At 43.8% G+C, this 26,116-nt stretch overlaps 1 protein-coding gene across 2 annotated transcripts in view; it reads left to right on the top strand.

The window, feature by feature from the left end:
* Tshz3 (teashirt zinc finger homeobox 3) overlaps positions 1 to 26,116 on the top strand; it is a 65,738-nt gene that overhangs the window by 5,363 nt on the left and 34,259 nt on the right. Inside the window, exons 3-5 of one of the 2 annotated variants that reach the window (XM_036170982.1) lie at positions 416 to 553; positions 7,017 to 7,154; positions 8,104 to 8,214. The exons of the other annotated variant lie outside the window; for it this stretch is intronic. The gene's annotated coding sequence lies outside the window, so the exon portion shown is untranslated. The remainder of the gene's footprint in view (positions 1 to 415; positions 554 to 7,016; positions 7,155 to 8,103; positions 8,215 to 26,116) is intronic. 2 annotated transcript variants of the gene reach the window in all.

Raw genomic sequence — 26,116 nt, 5'->3', positions numbered from 1 at the left:
CCTGAATGACTAACAGACTCTAGATTTAGGAATCGTTATTGAAAGAATTACATAGTGTCCTTGACTAAATATTGAATATTTTATAAGCCTCATTTTTTTTTTTAAAGACATTTCTACCACAATGCACTTGGTTTGATCAGCATTTGGATTCTTTGGGTTTAATTAGCTTCAATTCTGTAAATTTTCCCCTGCTCCAACCTAAATAGTCCAGGAGATGTACTGAGGCTTAAAAAGAGCATTTCACTAAAAGTTGTATAGCTTGGACTTTCTGACCATCTCTGTACTTCCTTCTTTCACATATGCAAAGTTATGGTTCTTGGAGCATAATTTAAATTTATTTGGGCTTAATGATAAATTAGTAATCCATACTGTCAGGACACATGTTATTAATTATAACTGTGCTTTCTTCATCCAGAACAGCTGTTGGGGAAACAGAGGAAGTTCAGATTGTCTTGAGGAGGGAGGGGGCCAATCAAGGAACTCACCCACTCCTTGTCATACTTCTTGGTTTCCTGACTATAAAGGCTCGCAGAGGACAGAAGATAGAGGAGAGGTAAACTATCAGTTTTTTTGTGGAGATGGCTAGTGGGAAATGCTCAGTGAGGCACATTCTTAAAAGCATAAGCTTAACACTCCGTGCTTTTGAGTCCAGTTGGAAACCCAGGCTCAAAGCATGCTGGCTGACAGGCCTCTGTTTGTTCTCTCTCTCTCTCTCTCTCTCTCTCTCTCTCTCTCTCTCTCTCTCTCTTTCTCTCTCTCTCCCTCCCTCCCTACAAAGACACACACACACACACACACACACCACTTCTTCTTCCTTGTCTGTGATAAACTAGGATGCCTTCTTCATAAGTCTAAGGTAATAGAAAACAAAATACTCCAAATTCTCACTTGTTTCCCGAACTGGAGTCCCTTTCCTTAATGGAGAGTAAAGGGCTCTACGTGCGATGACTCAAATTCATTTACTTCTGATATTCTGTCCCCATCATTAAATTTAGCCCTATGTATTCAGTTTCCTCTGAGTTCTTTGAGAAATGCATGTTGCATAAAATAGGCAATTTTTAATGAACAATTTAATGTAAATGGGTTTTGAATTTAAATTAATATTAATGAAGCTTTGAGTGCATTTATTTTGCATACGTAAAGACTTGTAAGTCTTTCACCCATGTGCTTTTTCCTTTATGTAGTAACATTGGTTGGGTGAATGAACCAGCACCTTTTAAAGATTTACACGTAAAAATATTAAATCGATTTTATATGTCCCCTAGCGCCAACATATTATTAAGCAAAAGCGTCACTTCATTTTAAGAAAATAGCCTGATCTCTTCTGAAACCTCTCAGCTTCCAGGGCCCTACAAGCTGCCACTGGATTGGCATTGCTGCTGGAGAAAGCCTAACCAACAATAGTTACTACAATCAAGATGTTTTCTTTCTTTGGCTTACCTCTAATGCATTATGTATCCTGGAGTGATGTAATTAATTCTGTTAGATGTAATTGCTATAATCACTTTGATGTTACACATAATAAAGGTAATGTTGTAGCATACAAAAAATATAAACACCTTATTGTAATGAACACTAACATTTCTTCCAGAGTCTGGTTTGTACACAAGTGCTGCTAACTATTTTGGGTCATAGGTGACAACTGGTTTGAGCTGAGTTCACTGAGATTCTGAAGGATGGCTCCTTGGCTTGGAGGAATCTCCAAGCCTGTTGCATAGGGATCTTAATGCCAGTTTCCTTAAAGATGTGCCAAATTAAGAGAAGGTTTTGTCTGGTGTGGAGGAGAGAGGTAAAGGCTTTAGAAGTGGTCATGACACCAGAAGCTGGCATGGGAGGGAGTGGGGAACTGGGAGATCTCTGATCCTCAGGTTTTCTCATGGTGTAGAATTACAGGAAATGCTGTGTGTGTGTGTGTGTGTGTGTGTGTGTGTGTGTGTGTGTGTGTGTGTATGTGTGTGTATGTGTGGGGGGGGGGGGGGAGGTAATGCATGTGCTTATGGTAAGTGGAAAAGATCACTTTTATAATAATACAATGAGGGAAATAAAATGCAGCCTGTTTACTTCATTATCTTCATTCTGTATGTTTCATGGACTTGTGTGTGTGCGCACACAAGTATATGTGTGTGAGACTGTTCATGATATGCCAGGGCTGATATTGCCTGTTGTACTGCAGCCACCTCTCTGCCCACACTCCCAGGTGCAGTGTGCCCAGAATGGATCCATCCCTTCCATAGGGCATAGAAGTTTGCCTGAGATCCTGGGGGGAAAAGGCTCGTGGGGAAACTCCCGTCATGCATAAATTATTTTCTCCCAATGCAGCTAGCACGTAGTGGGCAATGTGGCAGGCTAAGGAAACATACTGTTTAATTTTGTTTTTCCCTCTTGGGTACCTTGGATTTAAGCGGCTTGTTGATCTTTTGGATGCCCGACTGTAGCCACCCTCCCCACTGCCCCTCCCCACATTGTTACAGAGAATCTTTTAAAGCCTCATGACCCAGGGTGAACTTGACAACAGTTTCTGTGAGATTTCCATTTATTTATTTATTTATTTACTTATTTATTTATATGTGAGTTTTTGAGACAGCGTCTTGCCATGTAGCCCAGGCTGTCGCAGCTTCTTGCATGCTAGGATGACAGACCTGTGTCACCATGGCTGACCTTCGCGTGCTTCAAATGATCACACACAAAAATAAGCCAAGGTGCATGTGTGAGAGGGGGATTCCAGTGTCTTCTAGGAAGACGAAAAAGATGTGTGAAGGTGGCAGAGATGCCCCACCTTGTGTCCAGGGCTCCTCCAAGGATCTTGTTGGCTTTGGTTGCTGGCTTCAGACTAATTCCCAGGAAAGCAGGCCTCGGGCAGGTGAGTGTCCTGCCTTGCAGTTTGGTCTAGGTCTAAAAGGACAGTCCTGTGTCTGGGCCTCTGCCTCTTAGGCTGGTTTTGATGGGTGGAATGATAAAAGGTCCGTGAACTGCATAGGCCCTGTAATCAGGGCGGGCGCTGACATCCTCCTCAAGTTTGACAGCTCCTTCCTTTTCTGTCCTCACCACCAGGGCTTTCTCAACCAGTCGCCCCGCCTCCCTCTACCCGCCCTCGCTGCCCACCCCTCCCCTGTCTGTCCCCCTTTCTCTCTCTCTCCCTCTCTTTCTCTCTGTGTGTCTTTCATTTCATGTTCTTGATCAGTCTCAGATGCCGGGAATGATTTTTTTCGGGTGGGAGGGGGAGTGTTGCTTTAGGTTTGTAGGTTTGGGCAGGTGTGAGAGGAAGTCTCCCCCCCAATCTCTCTCTCTTTCTCTCTCTCTTTCTCTCTCTCTTTTTGTACTGTAGGCCTGTTGCTAATTAATGTTCCCCCATAAGATTCTGTCGGAGTTGAGTAATGTTTTTGATCTTTATGCCTGATAACTGCATACTTAATGAGATTTCAAAGCTGTGAGTGCAGCTTCCTACAATTATTGACAGATGCCTTTTCTTTGCCATTGGGTTCAGCTCCATAAATCCTCCCGCTGTAATGAGGTTGAGCGGTACCACCCTGGCAGTGAGCTAATGAAAGGGGGGAGGGCGCATCGGCGCATGGCTGTCTGACACATTTTTTCCTTTAAAATTTACTATGCAGATGTCAAGCTGCGGGCCGATTACTTCAAACATGCTAATTTTTATCTTGCTTTTGTGTCAGCCCTTTGCCATTAAAAAATAAATAAATAAAAGGACTAACCTCCCTGCCCTCCATTTCATTCTGCTTTAAAAAAAAAAAAAAATCATATTTTTAACAACTCCCAGTGTGCGACTGCTGAGGATGCTGACATGTACATGGCTTTTTCCAGGTATCTGGTAGTAGGATTGGTTTAGGGTGTGTGTGTGTGTGTGTGTGTGTGTGTGTGTGTGTGTGTGTGTGTGTGTCCCCGCGTGCGCGTGCACACGTGCATGCATGCACACCATCGGAAGGACAGGGGGAGGATAAAGTGCGATTTCCCCAGGCCTCCCGGCAGCCTGCCCTAAGTATGCACTTGAAACGTCGGAGAATTCATTTCAGAGTTCTGAAACTAAATCCTGGTGGAGAAGAGCCTCGCCATGCCAAACAGTCGATTTCCTTTTCAGCGGACTCATACATCACTGACCCACCCTTTCCTCCTGACAGAATGACATATGTCATTTATCATATGGGCCCCGGCCAGACAACAGCAAGGGGAGGGAAACCCAGTTGTCCCCTCCTCCTCCAGTACAGTACATTGTGGCTTGCTCTCAGAACTCTGCTGATTTGGTGAGAGAGGAAGAGGGTGGAGAGAGGAGAGGTAGGGAGAGGGGAGGCTACAGCCTGCCCTGTATATGGCTGTCTTCAGGATGTGTGGTGTGGCATGAGGGTACAAGATTGGCTGCGGTACCAAAGATGCTGTATCCCTTTATGTGCTCTGCCGAGCCACACTGCTCAGCTTCCCAAGCTGTGTGACTTCCCCGTCCTTCTCTCTCCCATCTTCTTTTGCTTCCCTTTAGTCCAGAGTGGGGAAAGCAGTTGACAGGTATCATTCAAGCAAGGCCCCGCATATGAGGGGTGGGATAAATGAGTCTCAGGGCTCCTGGCTTCACATGATTCAAACGTACCTTATTGAAGATGGATGTTCCTTAAAAAAAGATTGATGGTAGATGCTGGGCTTGGGGTGCCATTTATCATTTTGAATATTATTTAGACTTGCCGAGTAAACCTGTAACTTGAGAGTTGGACCAGATGGAACTGGCTATGGGCGTGTGTGTGTGTGTGTGTGTGTGTGTGTGTGTGTGTGTGTGTGTGTTTCATCGATTGGCCTTGGACTTTCATTGCTTTTAGGGTAGACAGCAGCCCCCTTGTATTTATAATAGTGGACCCCCAAAATATAAAGGCAGGGGGGTAAAATTTTAATTTTGAATATTTTTTAAAGACATGGGGAAAATAAAGTGTCTGTGATTGGCATTAAAGCTAACAAGCAACTCTGTCTTTCTCTGTGTGACTCTGTCTGTGTGTCTCTGTCTCTCTCTGTCTCTCTCTCTCATACTGCCTTTCTTCCGTCATGGAGGCAGTCACGTACCAAGCATTAAAATATAAATAGTTGCTGACCCCTTGTCTAAATTTTTTTTAAAATTCATGCTTTTTTTTTTGTTTGCTTTTTCAAATCTGTATTGACAAAGCTTAGCACAATATAACTTAAAAAAAATAAATAAATACCGGTTGGCTTGGTTAGTAGTGTGAGAATGAAGTAAAAAAAAAAAAAAAAAAAAAAAGTAAAAAAACACTTGTATGTCTTAAGAATATTTTAGACAAAAAAAAAAAAAAAAAAAAAAAAAGACCCTTTTCGGCTCCCTGCCTCTGCTCCCAGCAGCCTCCTTTTCTTTGTGTCTGCACTCTGTTCTCAGCAGCTGGGCCCCCACCGACCCCCACTAGGACTGATGTGGACAGCTGTTTGCAGGTCCTGCCAGTTAATCATTTCTGCTGCTTTTGCACCCTCAAGCTCTGTGCACTGGGACACCCCCACCTACTGGAAGTACTTAGGGACGCAGGTTGGCTTGCCATTGGAGCCCCCAGCTGTCTGGAGGGAGGCTCTGGCAACTTGATGGCCTTTATGCATACTCTTCTGCTCTCAAGGCCTTGGTGCCTGGCTCCCCAGGAGAGAAAGGAAAGGAGAAGTGGTGGTCTCCTTGCTCCAGTCTTCTAAGCCACTGGAGCCCCGATAGTGCAAAAGCAGTTGTCAGGAGCTGTGTTCATATTCTGTATGCAACTTTATTTAGGTTTACTAACAAAATAGCAGATTTCTTCTGTGACTTACAGTGTGGGCATTCATTTTTAAAAATGATGAGATAGAAAATTAGACAGAGATTTTTTTTTCATCTATAAAAATACAAGAATCTAGAATTTGTGGAGGGGCTGATTATGTGTGCCTAGAGGCTGCTGGGAAAGAAGTTTCCTGGACATGTAAAAGCATTGGCATCTGAAAGAAACAGGATTGCTGGCTAACAGGCATCTCTCTCTCTCTCTCTCTCTCTCTCTCTCTCTCTGTGTGTGTGTGTGTGTGTGTGTGTGTGTGTGTGTGTGTGTGTGTGTGTGTGTTGAAATAACTTTATTAGCACTCAGACACTTTGCACTGCCCATGGGCATGGCTTAGGGTCCACTCTGGTGTTACCCAGCTGCTGCTTCAAACCAGGTAGAATCCAGGTAGAATCAGACCCATCTTTTGTTGGTGCCTGGAATCACATCAGGTTATATCAGTCACTACTGCTGCTTGCTGAGACTTCATGGAAGAAGGCAAAACTTTGATCATCTGCCCTTGCACTGGGTGGTGTTGGAGGTAATTAAGAGTGCAAGTGCCAATTTGCAGGAAGAATTGTAAACACTTTTGATACAAATGCCACCTTTTCATTTTTTTTTTTACTGATTAGGAAAACTCTGCTGTTAATAGGAACAAGTCCAGTTCAGGTATAATTGGTAAGGAACTGAGTGCACTCATGGGAAGAAATCTTGTTTTGTTTTTTGTTCGCTTTTCTTCTTATCCCCTTTTCTCAGTTTTATGGCTGGAGACATGATTTATTGCAACCATCCATCTTGGGGGCTCATCCATCACACCCGGGTTGCTAGGAGATTGTGGCAGCAGCTGTTTGCTCTGAATCAGACAGAAAAGTTGTCAATCATCAAAGGCAGGTGAATAGCATTAGAAACACGCTATTGTCAGATGGAATAATTAATCAAAGAGAGAAAAGATAATTAAAAAGATATGACCCTTGCAAGTACTTGCTCTGGTTTGCCTGGAAAAAAAAAAGAGAGAGAAAGAAAGAAAGAAAAAGAAAAACGGCCTGGTCTTTTCTAGACACTTAAGCAGCTGAGGGCTGATAAAATATGCACTCTGCAGTGCATGGCTTTTAATTAATTGTAAAAGGTTCAACATTCAAAGACGATGCTGGAGAAAAGTCCAGTTATGAGCAGAAGTAATATTTATTGTTTGCATGAAGGGCTTGACACAGAGTCTAACTTTCTGTTACAAATCTCTGGCGTCCCCAGTTGGTAAGAAGGTATAGACTGGGGTCCTCAGGTAGCCGCTGGAGACAGACTGCTTTCGTTTTGTCCGTGCTGCTGGCCATCATCATGTGACCACAGTGGGACCAAGACAGCCAGGATGGTTGCCTTTCTACCGTTCTGGTGAGTCTGAAAGAACCAAATTCTTTAAGTAGGATTAATTTTATAAAAGCGAAAGGTGGGAGGATCCAGGGACACACCATGAAGTGTCCACCTTCAGGGATCACAGAGCAGGGTCTGTGCTGCTTCACTTCTGTTCCTGGAACACACCATACATCTCCATCTGGGGCCAGCATATTGTAAAAAACAAAACAAAACAAAACAAAAAAACTCCCTAGTCTCTAGTCAGGGTCTAGAGATTATGTTGAGTGCCCGTATTTCCTCAAAGATATATTCATAGACTGGGAAGTTCATTCTCGTTCTCTCTGAAGCTAAAATATTCCAGAGGAATTGGGCAAATGTATTAAAGACGAGATAGAAAGTGGCAGATCTCGAGTTGCTTTCCAGTTAAACATGCTGCAATCCCTGAAACAGATCTACTCTTTATTTTTGGGTACTCTGCTTGATTTTCACACCATTCTCCTCCCAAAGAATAGCAGGACTTCTAAAATTAGCAGAACACAAAAAGGCTTGACTATTAGGATTCATGAGAAGAAAGAAAGCAACGTTAAAAAAATACATTAAAGACAACGTTTTCAGGGCATACCAGATTAGAGCAGTGGCGTCCCCATCTGGAGCTCCCTGCATGTACAAGCACTTGAAAGTCCCAAGGATGGGACATACACCCTCTCCTGTGATGCACTTGCAAGCCCCACTTTGGAAGATACAGACCGAGCCTTTGGTGAAAAACAAATCGACTCAGATAAGCATTTGTACCTGCCTTAGACACTGGCGCCCCAAAGAGGACTCAGCTATTCAGGTGGCTGGGGGGTGTGCCTAGTCAGAACTTGACCTTGAGACTTTGCATGCGGCACTTTTGTCTTTGAGTGGGAATCTTCACCAAGAGGTGGGTTTCTGGGCTCTTACGTATCTATAGTGTTCTGACCACATACCAGTTGTCTCTCACCTTCAGGGTCTTCTGGTGCAGTGCTTTTCATGACCAACTAGCACAGGCTTGGCTGTGCAGGAGAGTCCAGTGGGTACCCCACAAGGGTGCGAGCAGTTCCTTTGATGGCCTGAGCAGGTGAGAGCTGCTTCCTTCCTCCATTTGGAAGTAGACCTGGGGTAGTTCATTTATTTTCAGTGATGTGTGTTGGTGTGCGTATGTGTATGCATGTGAGTGCAGGTGCCTGTAGAGGCCAGAGGAGGGTGTCTGATCCCTTGGAGCTGGGATTAGAGATGATGATGAGTCTCCTGGATGTGCTTGATGGGAACCACACTCAGGTCTTCCGAAGTACATGGTCTTCTCTCCACCCCCCCAAAGAGGGGTTCTTAAGAGTTTATGTCTCCCCTTGTCTAATAAATGCTGAGAAGGCACATTGCCTAATGTCAAGCAAAGTAATTTCAAAACCTGGCAGTTCACAGGGAAGGGCTCCTGTGGAAAGTTCCCCTTGATATATTGATGGGACATTTAAGAATTAACATATGAAGAGTGTCATCCTTTAATGCTAGTGAAATTAAATAGTAATCTACCTTCCCTTAAATAAGAAGCAAAACCAGGGAAAATTAAAGTCCAGGTTCTGAGAAGTTTACGCAGATTTTTTTCTTCTGTTCTCCTGTTTGGAGTCTCTAGGCCAGTCTTTCTCTCACAATGTAGCTTGAATTGGCCTTGAAAAATCAAAATCTTCCTGTCTTAGCCTCTGGAGGAGAACTGGTGTTATAGACCAGTAACAATGTACCCTGCTTCAGAGTCAGAATGTATGGCTTAGAAACCCGGACTCCCCACTTCCTGAAGGTCAACCTGGTAGCTGAGTGTTTTATCTAAGTAACCTGTATTTCCCTGTTGTAGTTAAGTGTGGCAAGGTTGCCCAGAAGTCATTTTGGATGTTCCTATCTTAGCTGCCACGGACTCAAAGCAGGCTCTGCCTAAAGTCCTAATACACAGAGGCGCACACTTTAACCAGATTGGCTCCCCTGTAGGTGTGGCCATTCTGAAACAGCTAAAGGACCTGGCCACTTAAGACCACAATGCTCATCTGCCAAGGAAGAGTGTTTGAAGGAAGCAGAGTCACATCCCCAGAGAAGTGGAGTTCCTAGCAGTCTTCCCCAGGCACCAGGGCTCTCTTCTCATGACATTTGTTTCCTGCCTTTGTGTTTGCTCCAGGCCTGCAGTGAAATGGCTCTTTCATATATATATTAGTTAGCCAGTACTAAGGCAGCCTCATAGAGGAGGCCACAGTGTGTTATTTTCCCTAGCTTTTCAGAATAAAATAGGAAAAGTAAGCCAGGACTCCAGTTACGTGACAGAGGCTCCTACAGAGATGCTTATGTGGACAAGTAATAGAACCAGTGTGGAGTCAGCTGGGCAAAAGAAAATAAATAAAATCCAGCCGTGCTCTCACTCCTGGGAGCCAGGCCTCAGGAGCTTGCTCTCTGTGGATCCTGGAGCCGCAGACTCCAGCTGAGAGTGTGGGTGGGGAGGGAGGTAGGTATTATCTGGAAACACGTGTACTCATTCCTTGTGAAAGAAGTGAAGTATTTAACATTTCTCTGAGGAAAACATCTTTCATTACTTGACGTGTTCTGTGGTAATGATTTTTCAGTTCAACAAACAAGCACTTATTAGTGTTCGGCTGAGAACCTGGCTGAGGTGGTTGGCAGGACCATTTTTAAGGGAGCTGGCTTGAAGAAGGAAGGCGAAGGGTGCAGGGGGAGAGGCTTGGCTTCTCTGGGTGGTCTCCGGATAGTTCGGATAGTTCACTTGGCATAGCTGGGCATCTCTGGGACATACTCTTTGGGTTCTCTGAACCTGGCATGCCTGCCAGGTGGGTGTGTGGGTGTGGGCTCAGGTTGGGGAAGATGAGTTTGCTTATGTGTTTTGTTGCTGTTGCTACCCAGAATGAACGGACCATCGTGCCCATTAGTGACTTAGAATGGGTAGACCTGCAGAGTTCACCTGCTCTGCATGCTGGGAGGAGTTTGGTTGATTTGGTGGTAAAGATAACATGGGGAGGAGGAGGAAGAGCTAATCCAGACATGGTGTGGTTCTGAGGGACTTGGGCACCAGAGCTGAATGGGTGTGTCTGCTCAGACCTCCTTGCTCCATTCCTCAGAGAGATGAATTCCTGTACCTCAAGGTCATCACATCGCATCCTGTCCATGATGTCCAGTGGCGCTGGGGAGACCCCTGTGCAGTTCTTGGTCCTTTGGGGGAGAGTATGTGCTCTGCACTCATGTTAACTGTGGCCCCCATCTCCCTGTACTTTTGAACATGGCCTTCAGCTTTGTTTGGTGTCTTTTCTTTCTGTTAAATAATGAACAGGCTGGTTAATCTGATGGCAGTCCTGGCCCATGATGGCCTTTACTTTGCCGAACCTGATGCTTCTTCCATGGTGCCCATGAAATTCAGAAGAGTGAGCTGGGGGCTCTTTAGTGAGCCCATGATTCTAGTTAGCCCAACAGCCCACCTGCCCCCTGCACGGAGATTTAGGTATTCCTGAGCAGTGGCTCCCTGCAAGTAGGCTATTCATCTCTGTTCCTGGATACAGTAGGCTAGCCCCAAGACACAATCTGTATATGGATTATCTCATCATTACTCTGAAAAATAAAATCTTGATTTGCATCTGATAGAGTCCTTTTATTTAATAGATGAACATTGTGTTTGATTGGCTCTCAGACCTGGCCTGGTAGTTCCCTCTGCTATGTCACATTAGAGAATGTGAGAGTTAACTGTTCATACTTTCCAGGAGCCTTTTTGCAGTTTCCTTACTGGAGCCCTGGGGCTCTTAGTAGGAGGGCGGCATTCTGGTCTGTGTCTCTCTATTCAGTTGTTAAGCATATCATGAAATTCCAGGTGTAGTAATAAAATTTATAATGATTGTATTGTCAGGAGGCCCAGAACTCAGTGACAGCTGAAGAGGAAGGTCACCTAGTATTTTGAATGTAATATGACACAGGGACTTAGAAAGAGAGGGTAACTTTGCTTTTGAGCTGAGACTATGCACACTGTTGTAAATGGAAATGAGCCTTCCTGGAGACCCAGCCACACTGGGACAGTGCGAGAGTATGAAAAAAGAAACTCGTGGCATTGGAGATATTTCCTTCATGGACTCCATAATCCTTCTTTGCAACTGTCCCTGCCCTGGGGAGTCAGTAGCTCCCTGGGAAGCAGGCTTGGGAAAGGACTCAGCCACTTAGCCTTTAGAAACAGCTGCCCTTCCCCGAGAAGTTACCACATATTCTTGTGTGGAACAAAAAAAATGGATGGTCTCCTACAGTTGATAGACTGTCCCTTCATTGTTTGACCCAGTGGCTCCAACCATTGTGGGTGGCGATTGGTAGACAGAAGGAACTTGGAGCTTTTGACCACAGCGGGACAGTGGATGTAGCCACTGGCCAGCTTTCTGGAAGCTCTATGTGGTTTCCCAGAGAAAATGAGCCTTCATGGGAAGGTTTCACTGCCCTCAGTTACGGTAGGGCACAGCCAGTCAAGTAGGCTTCAGTTGTGGTGCTTTATGAAACATCATAGCCACGCCCACCTGGTGCCATCATCCCTATGATTATTTTGGTCATCATGTGGATACCAGTTAATTAAGAAAAAACACAACTCTACAGTGTATATGAAATATCGGTGACAAGCGCAGTAAATAAGTCAGCTATTTTAAGCAATGAAAGAAAACGAACACCCCTTTTAAATTCATCAGTGAACCAGAAATAGTATATGCTTTACTATGAAAGTGTTTTTACACGTATTTTTTCTTTGTAATGCTGGAGCTTGAACCCAGGGCCTTATGCATATCAGGCAAAAGTTCTACCTCCAAGCCATGTTCCTCAGCTCATTGCAGCTATGGTTTTTTGTTTTTTGTTTTTTGTTTTTTGTTTTCATTTTATGTGTTTGTTTATTTGAGAGAAGGTATCACTATGGTAGTCCTTACTAGCCTGAAATGCAGGCTAGGCTGCTATTCTCAATCCTCCTGCCTCAGCCTCCGAGCACTTGGATCACAGGCCTATGCTACCATCTCTGGCTGCAGATACATTTGTAAAGTCCCCAGTCCAGGTCATCTCTTGAAGACCCATAGCACGCACCACACCAGACCTGATTCTTTTCAGATAACTCTTTTCAGTGGTCAGAGGGCTGATGAAGCCCATCCCTGAAATCCTGCATCTCTCATTACCAGCACGGTAGTTGTGCCTTCATATCTGTTCTTGCCAGGATATGGTCAAGTGACTGATGCCAGGAGTCCCACACCCACCTTCTCTGCATTCCTGCCAACAGGAACTGCCATGAAGGCCCTGTTCCGGTGCACCTCTGTGTGTGTCCGGGCCAGCTTCCCTACTCAGGTTACTTTGGGACCAAAAAGAGTAGGAAACATTTCTTTTTCAAGTGGCCTTTCACCTCCTGTAAAAAGCTCATTCATGTTTGCGGTCCCAAGGGCTATGTATCCACATAGCATCACTACCTCCATGTTTCTCCCTATCCACCCCCTTTTGCTAGGTTAGGTGGTAGAGAGGGGACAAGGAATTGGAGAATGACAAGGAGGTGATGACATGGCCCTCACCGGTGCATGACCTCTGAGAGGCCTGGATGCTGTGAACCCCCTGACTTCCTTGGTTCCCACAGGCTGGCGCTGGGTGTTCAGGCATCCACACTGGTCCCTTGTCATGCCGCACATCCCAACACGAGGATGCTGCCTCCAGAGGCTCCTGAAAGGCAGTTCCAGCTTGCTTAGCTGTGCCTTGCTGGCTTGAGAGATTTCCTGGAATCCCTGAAGGCAAGGCAAGTGAGGGGACTGAGGTCTGCTGAAGGCAGCTGCAAAGACTGTATTCTTTTCTTTTCCTTTTATTTATTTATCTATTGGTTTTGCAAGTTTTATTTTTGACTACAAATGTGAAATTACCGCGGAATGCAGAGCCGTTAAAGAGAGAGGTCATCCTTTTAGTAAGCAAGAAGCAGTTTTTTTGAATTACAGAGGAGAATTTGACCCTTTTTGAAAGGAAATAAAGGAGGAACCCCGGGTAAGGAAAGCAAGAAAAGCTGATGTTACAGTTTCTGTGATTACTCATATCTGAGGCTGGGGCTCCGGGAAGTCGGCTATAATGGAATTTCTTCCTTTCTTTTTTCGTTTTGTTTTTCCTCTTCTGAGAGTTGTGTCTCTGCTCTTTCTCCCCCTCCTATTAGAATGGGGAGTGGTTTGTGCTTGATGAAAAAAAAAAAAAAACATTGTTTTGAGGAGCGGGGCTTGCAGTCTCCCTCTTAGTTGACCACAGCTGTTGGACCTGAAGCTAATCTTGTGGACCTTTGTAATTGATTCTCCTAACTGTTCTGGGAACTTTGGGGCTCAGAAAGGCAGGAAGGGAATTGCACAGCGGGGTGTCCCTGACCCCAAATCTCCCCTGAGCCTCAGTTTTGACACCAGCCTGTAACCGCAGTAATCAACTAAAAGACTAAATAATTCACCTTCAGAGGTGAAAAATCTAAAGCCTCCTAGAGGTTCACAGCTATTAGTAGCCGCTTTATTAGCAATGTTTAAAAATTATTTTCTTGCTTTCAGTATGTGAGTTCCTCTGGTGCATAACCAGAGGCCCGAGAGTCATAGATGCCTCGGCCCTGGCTGCATCCGACAGATACATGTATGACAATTGCAGGCTGTGCCTGTTGCTGGGGATCACCTTCCATTCATTTCTCCTTGTGCCCTGAAAGATGGTGATTGTGATTCTTGGATACAAGCAGAAACTTAAGCTCTGCCTGTACAAGATGCTAGCACAAGACTGATACCCACATCTGGGCAGTAAGAAATTACCATTGTCTCTTACTTCTTGCTCGGAGCTTAGGTGACCAAACCAAGAAGTAATTAGACAATTAGTGGCAACAAAGCTGTGTCTATAACAGTTCTTCCGTTTAAGTTTGGGGTGCTTATTTTAGTCTTGCGCTGTCTGCATCTTGTTTGTCATTTATAACAAGATTCTCATTTTCATTGCAGTAGATGGGCCCACGAACCCTAGGAGTCTTTTCAGATTTAATGACAAAGCAGGGCCATTGCCTTTCCTGCAAATGGGACGTCTGGAAGTTTAAATGTAGGCACTAAAATCATTCTTACCAGAAGGGTATCATCCAATCTCAGGCTGAGATTGGTGAGCTGTGATTGGAGTCACTTGCCTTTAGGTCACAACTAAAATAAAGGTTTTTGAAAGGATGTACAGAGAGGTGACAGATATCTGCAAGGCCGCCTCTTCAAGGCTATCTCCTATCACTGGTTACAGATAATTCTTTACTCTTAGATCAACACTGTGTAGATGGTATTATTGTAATTAATTGTAACTTTTAAAATATAATCTCATATATGAGATTTATATACCAGGTAGGCCTGACTTGTTATCATAAGCAAGAAAATACTACAACTTCTGTTTTTATTTGTTATTGGATGTAAAAGAAGACAATTTCTGCTAAAGAAAGATGGGCCTGTTATTGATGGTATAACCAGCCATTCCACCGACTGAGACGCGCTTGGGCCTTGTGTTTCAATACTAGCTAGTCATTCAAAGAGCCTTATCTATGTAAAAAGGAATGCCCTACAGATTGAGCTGCATAAGCAGAGCTAGACAGTTCTGCTACCTTTCAGCCTGAGAAGTTGACACTCAAGGGCTCCCCTGGCCCTGACAGAGGTGATCACATGGCCCCTCTTTCACTCCTAATGCTATTCAAAGATGTCTGAGTTTTCCCAGAGCACAGACTCAAAGCAGCTCTAGGCCCAAGCACTGAGCAGTTAACCACTCCTTGATTTCATTCCTCCCCCTTCCCAGCAAGGTGTGCTGGCATTGGGTGAGTCCTCTATACAGGGGTTCCATCTGAGAGCCTAGCAAAAGTTCTGTTTCTTTTGACAGAGTTTGTAGCGATGTTTTCTTAATTATTCTTAATGCTTTGCCCATTATACCATTAGCTTCTTCAGAGGACAGAGATAAATAGCTGGTATCCACAAGAACAAAGTGTGAACTGAATGCATTTAATTATTGATAGCTCAGTAGCTAAAGGTTCTGAAATGATGTTGTCAAATGCCTTAGTGAGCTGACAGCAGATGTGTTGGTTTGCACACACAACTAGAGATGGGGCACCAGTAAAACTCAGGGAAAAGACACCACCAAGCAAATAACAGACTTCAGAGATTCACCTCTTAATTTGTTTCATTCTGGATATTGGATAACTGGTTTCATTCTGGATTTTGAGACTTAAGTGATCTGCAGGTTTTTATTTTTTTGTTTTGTAAATATGAGATAAGATATAGGTTTCCTGTATACTGTCAAACTACTATTTTTAAGGAAACTCTCTCTCTCACTTATATCTATATTATGTCTTGTATATGAGTACACATGTGTGCATTAAGTATGTATATGGCTTCATTGATGTCAGTGTTTTTACAATCTTAGTCCTAAAATAGGGATTTGAAAGTCACTAGTTTTATACCCATGTTTCCAAATAGGATAATGCCAATCGCTCACAAATTCCCTTTTCTCTTCTTCTCATTAGTGACCAAATCCGTCTTTATGCTCATGAAAGTAAGGACTTCTGTTTATCCTGACGTGTTGACATAACTCATCACATTTTCAATTTTTCCATTTTGCTTTCTCTCCCACATGTGGGCTATGATTCCCATGGTTGAAAACATACACTGAAATACCTTGCCGTTCTCAGGCACAAATGGACAGCCAGTGGGTTTTGCACCTAGTACCCAGAGTTACAGATCTGAAGGAATTTTACTAACTTGTCAAAGGTTACCGTGGACTCATTTTTCTTCCCTTGAGTATTTGGCTAATGGTACTATTCACCAAGATGCTTATTTATATCTTTTTGTAATGGCTTTGGAGTCTTTTGACATATTTAAAAAATGGAAGAAGAAGAAGAAGAAGAAGAAGAAAAGAAAGAAACAGAAAATTGATGCCTCAGAGCATGAGTACATAGGCAAGAAAACCTATCCGCTAATGCTAGCCATTCCCTACAGGCTACCTTCTGTCTGTGTTGAACACTCAGCTTCTCTCCTGGAGTCTCATGTTTCCCTGCCTGTGCTCACTGCTCCATATTAGCAAGATGTCCATCAGAGCTTAGGGCTGTGTGAGATTCTGGAAGGATACTCTTGAATTCTCACGACTGTTTACAGTGAGAGGCGAAAATGCAGGCACTCCCAGGGCAGAGCTAAGCCTGCTGAAGCTGTCTTTCCTAATGCAACCCATGTGCTCCCATCTCCTTAACAGCAATAAACACAGGGCTGCCCCAGCTTCCCCAGAAAGCAAATGACCAGCCTGTGTGAGATGCTTGCCACACACTTCATGCCTTGCTGGGCTTTGTCACAAAGGGCAGCCCCACCCTTGCCCTTGATGTGGTAGCTCTGAGTACCTTGGCATCCCTGACTGTAGACAGACAGACAGACACACACACACACGCACACGCACACGCACACGCACACACACACACACACACACACACACACACGACACCAGGCTTGTGTACATGCAGGCCTTCTCTGTATCAGCTACATGTATAAGGCCCTGAACGGCTTGACAATAGTTGCCCCTTATGGAAAACTAAATGCAGTTTTTCTAAATTATAAAAGCAATAATTCTCATGGTAGAAAATCTAGAAGAATTCAAGAACTCATGGTTAATGGAGAAACCATCCTTCAACCCCAGTTCCTTGTGCCCCTCCCTAGGGCCATCACCAGTTTGTGGCACATCCTTCTGAAGTTGTAAACACACATATATGTTCTGTTTTGTACCTCTCTGCTTCATATATCTCTGCATCTCAGCTACCTCCCTGCCTATCACTTTTACACACATTTAAAAGTTACAACTCACACGAGGGATGGATGGAGAGATATGTATGTGATAGAGCAAATGAGGTAAAATGTGAAATTTAGAATCTTTGTGGTAGTTGCATAGATAATCTTTCAGCTTTGCTGTGTATATTTGTTTTCATGGTAGAATGGTGGGAAATACATAGCTTAGTCATCATCTTATCTGAATTATGTTATGTGTAATGTATATCACTATAAATCATTCAGAGCTAGCTCTTGTTTTTTAATAGTGGCATATTACTCCTACATATGAGTTCTCTTTCTTTTCTTTTTTTCTTTTGAGGCACGGTCTCACTGTGTAGCACTGGCTGGCCAGAAACTCACCCTGGCTACATGAGTTTTTTGTTTGTTGGTTTTGTTTTTGAATTTTTGAGACAGGGTCTCATTACACAGCCTACACTGATTTTGAATTCTCTATCCTCTTGCCTCAGTGCCTGGAATTCTGGGACTACACTTGTTCCACTAGGCCCAGTGTGAGATGCTCTAGCAAGAAACATTTGAGTTCTGTCAGCATAGCGAATGTCCTCCTGTATACCGTCTTTGTGAGACAGCATCCTAAAGGCAGAACTGCTAGCAGAAAAGCCTAGGTTAGTTCATAAAAGAAGGCATTCAAAACTATTCTCCAGAAAGATGGCATGCTTGTCCTTCCCATTGCCATGTGTCTGTGTGCTACTGGAACTCATCTGCCTAACTCTCAGCTTAGTCTAGGATTGCTGTCAGAGACCCCCTTCCTGGGCTCAGTGTTGGCTCAGTGCATCTTCATAAATTTAAAAAGAGGGGAAACAGATGGGAAACTTTCATCTTTTTATTAACTTTAGACATCTGTGGAATTTGTTTGTGTATGTCTTTGAGTGACAACAAATGGGTATTAAATTCATAGGAACGAGGTCCCTTCTGTCTGTGACACAGGTGATCTCATTTGGTGGACAAGAAAAGATCCAGAGTGGGAAAGACACCAGTGTAGGTCCTCGTGGAAATTCCCTGCTCATCCAACCAGCTTGAAACCTTCCTCTGGAGCTGGACTGTGGCACACTGCTCCATTGGCATCCCTGTTCCCTGAGGACGCTTTTGGAGCCAGGCTGCTGAGGCAGTGAGGGTCTCTACCTGGGCATTAGCTTTGTTTAGCTCCTGCCGAGTACTGCAGAGGTGGCTGGCTCCAACATGTAGCTTCTCCGATAATGACCGTGGAATACTGCAAATGTCCTTTTGGGTTTTGGCTGAATAATATTTAAGGATTTTGAAAGAATGACTTAATTGTGTTTTTATGTAATTGATGGCATTGTAGTAAAATGTATTGAGACACCACATCAGCATTTTTCTAACTGTTCCTTAGAGAAAAATATGCTCATATGAAAATGGTTCCTTCACTTTCCACTCGTGGAATTGCGAAAAATGAAAAATCATTGGCTTCCATAGAATCACTGTGCCCAGAAGATTTTCTCATTTTAATCTGTTTCCCCCTGGACTTGGCCTGGATACTGTAAGGGTACCTTGTCTTTCTAAGTTGGATTGTCCCCTGTTTTGGAAGGCAAGTCTGTGGCACCTGAGGGTGTGCTGTGCTGGATTTGGTGCAGGATACTGTGTGTGCAGATTTCAGGTAGCTTTCCTATGCCCACAGGACAGTGCGTGACAGGCTTCCATCTGAGAGCCTCTGGGATGGGGACTTGACTTCTTACCCTGGTGGCCTGCTTTGGTTTTGGAAGACTACTACTTATAAAGTATGTCTCAATCAAGCTCAGTCCCCTAAGCCTTGGGTCTGAATGTGAAGTCCTTGCCACCTTGCTTGCTACCACAGAAATCAGGGAGTTTAAATGCATGCGGTTCGCTTTCCTAATTTAACATGGTTTGCTTATATGGAAGGGTTTACATACATTTTAATTCCTTCCTCCCTCCTTTCCTTCCTTCTCACCGCCCTTTCTTTCTTGAGTTTTACCAGGTATCACAGGCTGGCCTTGAGCTGAGGCTAGCTCATGCCTCAGTCTCTACAGTGCAGTGTGTTCTCACTGTAGCAGTGCTCCCAGGCTCCATGTTGGGATTTTGTTTCAGATCTTACTGTATTGGTTTCATTCTGAAAAATAAAATTGTAATCATTAAAAATTAAAAAAAAAATGAACTGGAGATGGAGTGTAGTGTCAAGAGTTCTTATCATAGTGTGCACAAGTTTCTAACTTCCATCCCTAGCATCTTTGGGTGTATGTGATTAAAGTAGCCAATTTCTTATTCTCTCTCTCTCTCTCCCTTCCTCTCTCTCTGTCTGTCTCTGTCTGTCTGTCTGTCTCTATGTCTCTCTCTGGTGCCGGGAATGGAGTGAAAGGCCTTAGATGTACATGCTAGGCTAACGCCATGTCTCGAGTCCCTCGGTTAATTTCTAATTATGGAAAACTTGCAAGACTGCTAAATTAAATTGTAATAATAGTTGTAATAATAATAATTACAATTATAATGCTTTGAAAATACCATTGGTCACCCTCCTGGTGGCCACATACTGTGTGCTGCTTACTGGAGACCTGTGTACTCAGACACCAGAGGCTCTGTCCACTGCAAATTGGAAGAGAGCCCATGTTCAACAGTGGACTTTACTTGAATGTGGTGATGAGGGTGTCCCTCATGGTCTCTGTCCCATAGGCCTTTCAGCATATCGTCCTCTTCCTGAGTCAGCCTGTGTGTCACCGTCGCCACTGGTGTGATGCATTGGGACTGTCCCTGCTGGGTGTGGGAGCACCCCAGGAAGACACCATTGCAGCATCTGCAGCCTGCTGTGCTGTGTGTGTGTGTGTGTGTGTGTGTGTGTGTGTGTGTGTGTGTGTGAACAGCAGGTCCAGATGCACAATCACAGCTGCAGCCTCCGCCGCCATGTGGGAGAACACACCTTCCCTAGGTGTGTGACAGTACGGGAAGGTGACTGTGTGGAGTCTTCCATTCTTGGGTTGGAGACTACAGTGGCTCTGCCTTGAGCTGCTTCCTGTGGTCTGCATGTGGCCCTTTCTCAGGGCTTATCAGGGGTGGCTGGTGTGAAATCACCTGGCTATCATAAAGCAGCTGTGGAGAGACACTGAGTCCTCCCAGGGTGAACAAGGAAAACCACAGTGAAAATGAAGATGATGTTGTGTTGATGGCTCATGCTTCATCTCCACTTAACTGGCAAGGCTTGTGTGCCTTGATGTCTGAAAGACATTGGATGTTTAATAATTAGATCTCTTCACGGGAGCAATAGTAACATTGGTTTTCTAGTTTTTAAAGCCCTCTGCATCAATGAATAGGTCTCCAAGTACTGAAGCAGAGGCTCACAAACATACCTTTCCCAGGAGTTTCTAGGGTGCCCAATAGCAGTGTGGCAGCAGGCACCTCTCAGCCAGACTAGGAGAACTGACTTGGCATCTGTTTTTTTTTTTTTTTTTTTTTTTTTTTTTTGATTATCTCAGCCTTTGGGAGTAGTACGTGTGTTTAAGACAATTTCCACATGTTCTCAATTCAGTATCGCCTGAACAAAAATAAGGTTGTCAGCATAATACAGCAATCATACACCCATGCAGGTGTGCACACATTTTCATGGAGAGAAAACGTAAATCACAACGTGGAAGTGTATGTCTATATGACCATCCCTGCACCTATAGTTTCCAAATTTCTCACACAGGCTTAGACTGCATGACTCAGGCCTAATGCTGATGCTATAGCAGAGATATGGTGACCAAGCAGAAGTCATTCATTCAAAGATAAAGCTATCCCATCTTGCCCCCTCCCTTCACAGTGTAGAAAGAAAGCAGCTCCCTTTGCACAGGCCCATTGTCACAGGGAAATGAGATGGGGCATCACCCCTGCTGGATGGCCTCAGCCTTGCTGCTGGCCCATGGAATGGACCCTTGAGCTTCCCCGACCCCAGGCTTCTCTCTGTATACAAAGCCACCCCAAGCCAATATAGAAGGTCCGAATTGGGCTTAATCAGAGGGGCCACAAGTACATTCACTTAGATAGCTAAGTTGTTTTTTTGGTTTTTCAAGACAGGGTTTCTCTGTGTAGCTTTGTGCCTTTCCTGGAACTCACTTGGTAGCCCAGGCTGGCCTTGAACTCACAGAGATCCACCTGGCTCTGCCTCCTGAGTGCTGGGATTAAAGGTATGTGCCACCACTGCCCAGCAGATAGCTAATTTTTTAAAGACTCATTTAAGAGCTGAGTATGGTGAATCACACCTGCAACCTAGCAGGCAGGAGGTGGCCAAGGCAGGAGGCCCTTCAATTCTAAGCTCCTTGGATGACATGGTGAGCCTGTTAGGTATCTTAGGAGCATTACATTGATGAGTTGTGAACTATCCAAAGGTCCCTTTGCCTGTCTGCCACTGTCAGGTGCATGGCAGCCTCAATCAAGAGCACTTTCCTTTCCTACCCTATCTCCACATTGGGGTGATCGTTTGGGCTTGTTGGGCTACCTAAGAAGGCATCGAAGGTCTGGGGTTGTGGACCATAAAAATACTCTTTTCTGTGTGTATATCCTGTTGTCCTTCAATACCAGTTTTTTCACATCCTTTCTGAATTTAAAAGTGCATGACTTTGACACCAGCCGGGCCGTGATTTTGAAAACCTACTGCCACAGAGGATGCATCATGAGGCTGCCTGTTGGATATTCTGTTTGGTCCCCATGTTTGTGGCCACTCAGTGTGACCCTTCTAGAGGAGATCACAACACTGCTTAGGATTCAGTAACCTCTTGCAACAAGAGATGAAGACATTGTAGTAATTCTGAAAACACCCAAGCCTCAGCCTAGCTGTACATGGCACTGTCACTAAATCTCAACCATCCACTGAAATCCAGTCCCTCTCCGTGATCCCACCCACTGCAGTTGGAAGTGTTTTAGATTCTGGCAGTGTGGTCCAGAACACAGGCTGGAACTGCATCTGGCCATGACTTCATTACAGCGTGCCATAAAGCAGTTATCAAGGTCATCCCAAGTATGTTCACCTCTACCCTAGAAAGGCGGGCAAGCTCAGAAACCATATTGCCCCACACATAAGTACACCACAGACACTTCCCAAAGATGGGTTCAGAGCGTAGAACAAATCTCCTACCTTGCACATGTTCTCAGAAACGTGTCTTTTGGTTGACTCATCTTTTTTTTTTTTTTTAAGGGCTGGGGATTGAATCCTGTGCCTTGCATGTACTGAGCTGAATCTTCATTTATCTAACTTGGTGAGATGAGTCCTGCTAAGTTGTTGAGGATGACTTTGAGCTCCCATCTTGTCCATGCAGGCTTTGAATTTGTGATTCTTCTGCCTCAGCCTCTGAGTAGTTCGGCTTTCAGGCCTGTGTTATTAGGCCCAGCATAGTTTTTGAAGGTCAACTAAAACGATATTCACACAGTGGAGTTACATTACAAAGAAAGGGACCACATACAACAAGGTGGATGGGTCTTAGAAACATGAATATGTAAAGCAAGCTGAAGAAGATATAACAGATACCACAAAAATTTGGGTGAGCACTTCGTAAGTATTGTTTTGTGACTATGCTTAATAACCCACATAAAATGTTCAGTTTATTTTTCCTTTCTTCCCTTTTGCCCTCTTTCCTCCCTCCCTCCTTCCCTTCTTCCTTTCTTCCTTCCCTTCCTGGATTTTACTGGAATGCCAGGAAGACCTTGAATTTGAGCTGGGATTATAGATAGGCACACCCTGGAGAATGGTTCCATACTTCTATGTACCCTTTACTACATAAGCAATGTTTCTGGGTACTGTCTGTCCATCTAGCCTTCAGATCTTACATGTCTAGCTTTCGGCTCTTTGAGCCATGCCGTAAAATTATGTCACAGTGTGTGTGTGTGTATGGGGGGGGGTATAGTAAAAAAGTCTTTCTGTCTGCTCTTTCAGCTGTTGGTTTTGTAAAGAAGAGGAATACAAGGGACAGATCTCTATAGTCTCTGAAGCCACATCTTCAGGGTCCATATATGTCAGCTACTTAACGAAGCCAACTTTCCCACTGAGCAGCTAAGGTTTAGCAACCAGAGTAAAAAAACGGATTTAAAGCTGGGTGTGGTGATATGTGCCCATAATCCTGATGATATCCAAGGCACAGGAAGGCAAAGACTGTCCTTACCTAAAGAGACATTGCCTTGGGGAGGAATAAAAAAAATAGCTGTGCTTCAGGTGATCTTTGGAGATGCTCACAAAAGGCTTTGCTGTTTCTTTTATTGGGCTTTAATTATTTGTATCTCACATTGTGATACTAATATTTATTAAAAAATAATTATAAAATTCCAGGTGGAAGCTTTACTTACTAGAAACAATGATATTTGGGCAGAATTCTTAAAGAAGAAGCAGTATTCTGCATTTTCAGCTTAGAAGGCTTCTGTGTTTATAACATTCTTTCTCTGAAGCCACGTACGTACTCTTGGCAGCTGCTATTCATAGCTTGCTTGTTTTTGCGGCTGTTGCTATGTTGTCAGGTGGTGACCCAGAGTTTACCAGAGTCTTTCGGGGTCTTTTTTTTCCTTCTTCTTCTTTTCTTTTCTTTTTTCTTTTTTTAAACAGGAAATGCAAGGTTTGGCTTTTCACTGGACATGGTCTTGATGCCCTCTTTAGATCTTGATGTACACACCCAGCAAAGTAGCTTTCTCCGGTCTCCAGTGTGGGACTCCTTAGGAGCGCTGAGCCATAGCACCAGGCTGGCTGCAGGTTGTAGGTAGAACGGGCATGCCACAGGATGCTCCTGTGTCTAGGTGTTTGCTCCAGCCCAGATCACCACAGCATTTCCTCCTGATAATGAAGACTTTATCATCTGGAGATGGAGAGTTAAGATACTTTTATTGAGTCAACTTCCTTCGAAGTTTCTAAGCCATAGTTGGGATTATGACATAATTGTTTTACATGTTGACACCACCTTTTATCATAATTGTTTTGCATTGTTTTTGATAAAGAGATAAAAATAATAGGCGACATTTGAGAAAGTGGAGGGATTTTTTTGTTCTTTTATTCATGATACTAAAAATTACCCAAAATAAGATATTTTACAAAAAAAGGATTTTGTTCCAAAAGTGACTAATTTAAATCAGTTTATACAATGAACTTGCTAATGATCCTCAGTCTTGAAGAGCTTAATGCTTTTATACTGTTATCATTTTTTATGAATAGAATTATACAAAAAGTTCCTATTGTATTGTACAGTGAGTTTCACACAGCCATCCTTTATCAACAGATGGCAACCAGCACATGAAAAATAATTAAAAAATAAAATGAAAAGAAACCAAGAATGAATTAAAGTGCTTCTTTGCGTTCTGATCTGCATTTTTTGGTTTAGAATTTTTATGGTGAATTGCCATATTATCTGTTATATCAGTTTACAATGAGGCTCCTCTCAGACATAAAACAGATTTATAACACCATTAAAATACAATATCAAAGAATGAATAAGCAATTCAATAAAATTACAATAACACAAAGATAAAATGAAAGCCTTTTCAATAACAGTTTTATGCAAGAACATTTTGCAGATAAATATGTGTTTATAGATCTTTTAAATGTACATTTATTATAGTGTTCCTAATAGAGCCACAGGGGTTAATTTTTCCTGTGTGTTGTCTTTTGTAAGTGGTTTAAAAGCTAGCTGCAAAACTCTTCAATAGATTGTTTTGAGTCTTCAAATTGATTTTGGTAAAGGGAGCTTTTACAGTCCTTCAGCCCAATGCTCACACAAACCAGTCAATATAGCCAGGTCCCCTTGCTCGAGGGGTGCCTAGCGGCTTCCCCATGCCACCTGGGACCTGGACATGAAAGAAAACGGGAAGGGAAAGTTTCAAAATGAAGGTTTTTTTGTTTTTGTTTTTGTTTTTTTTTTTAACTCTTCCCACCTCTGATGTTTGGGTCTGATTTTCAGAAAAATTAAGGAAAAAAAAAAAAGGCAACAGTGGCAGCAGTGGCAGGCAGCAGGCTTCCTTCTAGACAGTGAAGGGTGAGCGGTGGGGACCACTGTACTGTACCCTTGCTCTGCCTGGCTCTGGAAGGGTGGTGAGGGTTGAGCAGGAATGGGGAGCTGTGTTTATCCCACACCTGGTCTGGTATGCCTTAATTAAGCATCCTGTTTCTTTCCTTTGTTTTTCATACCAGAAGAATGTTAGTTGGCTTTTTTATTTATTTATTTTTTATCCTTAAGGTGTTTGGACAGTGAGATCATTGGGGCAGGAGGATTGGGGGGCATTACGGGACTGGGAGATCTGTGTCCCAAAGCTCGCTCTTTTCTCAACTTGATGAGGCTGCAGTGTGTCTCCCCCGGCCCTGGTGTAGAACAACTTCCCCGAGACACTTGGGTATTTAGGGTGCAGTGTATCTGAGTTCCATGCCTTCTTTTGGGTGGGTGATGGGACTCTGCCTGAGACTGGGGCATGCCCAATGTCGTGGAGGGAAAGCCGGGCTTCGGTAAGATGTGTGGAAAAAATTCTCCCAGGAGAAATTCTATCACCCCCTCCCATTAAAAAAACTCGGGAAATCTAAGTCCCCCTGGAGCATTCGAAACTCCCACGGTCCTTTCTTTGTTGTAATTCCCGGGCACATCTCTGGAACCATCTTGCAGGGATGCTGGAAAGTGCCAGACCCTTACAGATCACTTAATATAAAGAAGGTAGTGTGGGTTATGCTGGGAAATAAAAGCAAGCAGAGAATATTTGGCCTGCGCATATGTAACTCAAATAATGGAGAAATAAAACGGAAAATGACTAGAAAGACAGCCAGTGACACAGCACACAGTGAGCTGGGTGGGGAGGTCCCTCCTCCTCCCGGTGCCACCAGCTCCTCCTTCATGGCTGCATGAGGTAGAGAGTATTCACTTTAATGCCCCTTCCCCATCAACAGACCCTCTTCTTCCCACCATGAAAATTTAGAATTTTTTGCTTTTTCACTCTCTTATTTCCTCTCTGTTCCAGAAAATTTTAGTGCACGCGCCGCAGAGGCTGCCTCAAATAGCACGATTTCCCCAGCCCAGGCTGTTTGATTGCAAGGGGCTTGATTGCATCATTAGTCCTGAAGTGCTATGCTCAGTGAAACACGCCAGCATCTTGGACATTAAAGTGGCATCCTGTTGTGTATGAGAGAGGCCTCGCACACACCACTTCATCTTGCAAACCTGCCTTTTCCCCAGAGTCTCCAAGCAGCATTAGGTAAACAATTAC

This window comes from Onychomys torridus, chromosome 1, assembly GCF_903995425.1.
Source record: "Onychomys torridus chromosome 1, mOncTor1.1, whole genome shotgun sequence".
Classification (NCBI taxonomy): domain Eukaryota; kingdom Metazoa; phylum Chordata; class Mammalia; order Rodentia; family Cricetidae; genus Onychomys; species Onychomys torridus.
The sequence above is the reverse complement of the archived record's forward strand: the minus strand, read 5'-3'. Positions and strand labels throughout refer to the sequence as shown.